We start from the raw sequence: 3,893 nt of genomic DNA on the forward strand, positions 1-3,893 counted from the left end.
TTACCCATTCTTCTGCCTCAGTTATTCTGCTATTGATTCCTTCTAGAGAATTTTTAATTTCATTTATTTTGTTGTTCATCATTGTTTATTTGCTCTTTAGTTTTTCTAGGTTCTTGTTTTACATGTTTTTTTAAAATTTTTTTCCATTCTATTTTGAAGATTTTGGATCATCTTTACTATCATTACTCTGAACTCTTTTTCAGGTAGACTGCCTTTTTTCTCTTCATTTTTTTGGTCTGGTGGGTTTTTACCTTACTCTTTCATTTTCTGTGTATTTTTCTGTCTTCTCATTTTGCTTAGCTTACTGTGTTTGGGTTCTCCTTTTCACATGCTGCAGGGTTTTAGATCCCGTTATTGTTGGTGTCTTCCCCTAGTGGGTAAGTTTGGTTCAGTGGGTTGTGTAGGTTTCCTGGTTCAGGGGATTGGTGCCTGTGTTCTGGTGGATGAGGCTGGATCTTGTCTTTCTGGTGGGAAGGATCACATTCAGTGGTGTGTTTTGAGGTGTCTCTGATCTTATTATGATTTTATGCATCCTCTCTGCTAGTGGTTGGGGTTGTGTTCCTGTCTTGGTAGTTGTTTTGCATAGGGTGTCCAGCACTGTAGCTTGCTTGTTGTTGAGTGGAGCTGGGTCTCAGCGTTGAGATGGAGATCTCTGGGAGAGCTTTTGCATTTGATATTACATCGATCCTGGAGGTCTCTGGTGGACCAGTATCCTGAACTAAGCTCTCCCACCTCATAGGCACAGGCCTGACACCCCACTGGAGCACCAAAACCCTTTCAGCACATGGCTCAGATGAAAAGGGAGAAAAAAAGAAAGAAAAAATAAATTAAAATTAAAAGTTATTAAAATAAAAAAATTAATTCTTAAAAATAAAAGAAATTAAAAAGTAATAAATAAAACAGAGGAGAGCAACCAAACCAGAAAACTAATCCACCAGTGATAACAAGCACTAAAAACTATACAGAAAAAAAAATGGACAGACAGAACCCTAGGACAAATGGAAAAAGCAAAGCTATATAGACAAAATCACACAAGGAAACCTACATATAAACACTCACAAAAAGAGAAAAAGGAAAGAAATATATATCTATATATGTATTAAAAAGAAAAACAGGAAGAGAACAACCAAATCAGTAAACAAATCTAGCAATGACAATAAACTCTAAATACTAAACTACAATAACATAAAACCAGAAACAAATTAGATGCAGAAAGCAAACCCCAAGTCTACAGTTGCTTCCAAGATCCACCACCTCAATTTTGGGATGATTCTTTGTCTATTCAGGTATTCCACAGATGCAGGGTACACCAAGTTGATTGTGGAGATTTAATCTGCTGCTCCTGAGGCTGCTCGGAGAAATTTCCCTTTCTCTTCTTTGTTTGCACAGCTCCTGGGCTTCAGCTTTGGATTTGGCCCCACCTCTGCATGTAGGTCGCCTGACGGCGCCTGTTCCTGCCCAGACAGAATGGGGTTAAGGGAGCAGCTTATTATGGGGCTCTGGCTCATACAGGCCGTGGGGAGGGAGGGGTACAGAATGCGGGGCAAGCCTGCGGCAGCAGAGGCCAACATGACATTGCAACCACCTGAGGCGTGCCATGTGTGCTCCCAGGGAAGTTTTCTCTGAATCACAGGACCCTTGCAGTGGCAGGCTGCACAGGCTCCCAGGAGGGGAGGTGTGTTTAGCGACTTGTGCTTTCACACAGGCTTGTTGGTGGCCTCAGCAGCAGCCTTAGCATTTCATGCCCATCTCTGGTGTCCGCGCTGATAGCCACAGCTCACATCCGCCTCTGGAGCTCTTTTAGGCAGTGCTCTGAATCCCCTCTCTTTGAGCCCCCTTAAACAATGGTCTCTTGCCTCTTAGGCAGTTTCAGACTTTTTCCCAGTCTCCCTCCCAGCTTGCTGTGGTGCAGCAACCCCCTTCAGGCTGTGTTCATGCAGCCAACCCCAGTCCTCTCCCTGGGATCTGACCTCTGAAGCTGGAGCCTCAGCTCCAAGCCCCCACCCGCCCCAGCGGGTGAGCAGACAAGCCTCTCAGGCTGGTGAGTGCTGGCCGGCACCGATCCTCTGTGCGGGAGTCTCTCCGCTTTGCCCTCTTCACACCTATTGCTGCACTCTCCTCAGTGACTCCAAAGCTCCCCCCCCCACCCACCGTATCTGCCAGTGAAGGGGCTTCCTAGTGTGTGGAAACTTTTCCTCCTTCTCGGCTCCCTCCCATGGGTGCATGTCCTGTCCCTATTCTTTTGGCTCTGTTTCTTCTTTTTTCTTTTGCCCCACCCAGTTATGTGGGCATTTTCTTGCCTTTGGGGAAGTCTGAGATCTTCTGCCAGCATTCAGTAGGTGTTCTGTAGGAGTTTTTCCGCATGTAGATGTATTTCTGATGTATTTGTGGGGAGAAAGGTGATCTCTGTGTCTTACTCCTCCTCCATCTTGAAGGTCTCTCTACATATACTTTTCTTATGGAAGAAAATTGTTATATCTTTACAGTTACAGGTATATTTGTATATTATTCATCTCTCCTAGTTGAATGTATAAGGAGCTTATCTGTATTGTTCAGTGTTGAATCCTCAGTGTCTGAATTATTATTTAGCATATTGTAAATGAATATTTTATTTGGGTTGAATGAATGAATATTTATAGATATGTTGGCAGTTAGAAAGGAAAAACTGAAAGTTCCTTACATCTGCTACATTCTAAACTTATTCATCTGTCCCATTGGTGGTATTTTCTATGGTTCTTAAGGCTGGAGTCACAGTTGGCTATTCAGCAGCTCCTAGAAATTTTACAAATTGTGGCAAAACTCTTGTTTTTTTGACTAACTATGTCAGTTAGTTCATTGAACCATCAGTAAGGTAGGACATAGCTCAGCAAATATCTCTAAATACTTCTCAACAGTCATGATGCAAAAGTAGGAAGAATTTGCTTAATAGCATCTAAAGGGGGAATAGGATATTATTATAATAAAGATTTGAAAGTGTCCAGATAAGACTATGTAAGTAACCATGTGCTAAAAATGGCAAATCAATAACTATCAATACAAGTAGAATTAACGAAGTGTTTATTTTGCCATTCTTGATAATGAAATCATTGGAAACAAACCATTATCTGCAATGTTTCTGAGAGCCTATACAGCTTTTTCACTGATGTGTGAATGGAGAGATGACAAGACACCAATTAATGCTGATATAGTACCTTCATCTACCACAGTCTATTCTGGTTTCCCAAAATTTATATTAGCAAGTACACCTAAGCAGATTAAAATTCAATAGTACTACAATCAGAGAAAGGCACACATTTTTTAATCAAACCAACTCAGATTATATTGTCTATGGAAGGCTGTTTTCCCACACAAAGAATTTTCCAGCAACTTGAGTAGCTTGGAACTGACTTTCCAAATTATTGCTGTTTGTGTCTTTCCCAGTGTCATCAACAGAACAATTTACAAAGACCTAGTTGCTATGAATTTCCTGTAGTGGAGAAGTAGCAGCATCAGAAAAAGAACTTACCTTTCTTCTTTTCAGCATCTGGTCATTTTTCTTATCTTTTCTCTGTTTCATTATAACTTCTATACACTACTGTCTCATTTCTGTTCTGTCTTTCCCTTTGTTTTCCAAACTGTTAAGGTGGGCAGTTAGCTAATTGGCATTCTTATTGGTGTACATGTTATTAGACAATAGGAGAAAGCTAGAAGATAGTTGTGGATCTGGCTGAGATTTTATGAGTAGCAGCATCTGTGTTTACATGCTTCAAGTTAATACACCCTGGATAACTGAAAAGTTATACTTTTAAATTCTAAACTATAAGGTGTTCAGAGATTGTTTTTGTGATGTATAGAAAATTGATAAAAGCCTCTATCCTTTTATGGTGGGAAAACACATACATCTCTAGTTAAAG

At 40.7% G+C, this 3,893-nt stretch overlaps 1 pseudogene; it reads right to left on the reverse strand.

The window, feature by feature from the left end:
* Positions 1-2,698: 2,698 nt before the first annotated feature.
* Positions 2,699-3,661, reverse strand: LOC112062357 (importin subunit alpha-1-like; annotated as a pseudogene).
* Between the last annotated feature and the right edge of the window lie 232 nt (positions 3,662-3,893).

The sequence above is a fragment of the Physeter macrocephalus genome, chromosome 21, assembly GCF_002837175.3.
Source record: "Physeter macrocephalus isolate SW-GA chromosome 21, ASM283717v5, whole genome shotgun sequence".
Lineage (NCBI taxonomy): Eukaryota > Metazoa > Chordata > Mammalia > Artiodactyla > Physeteridae > Physeter > Physeter macrocephalus.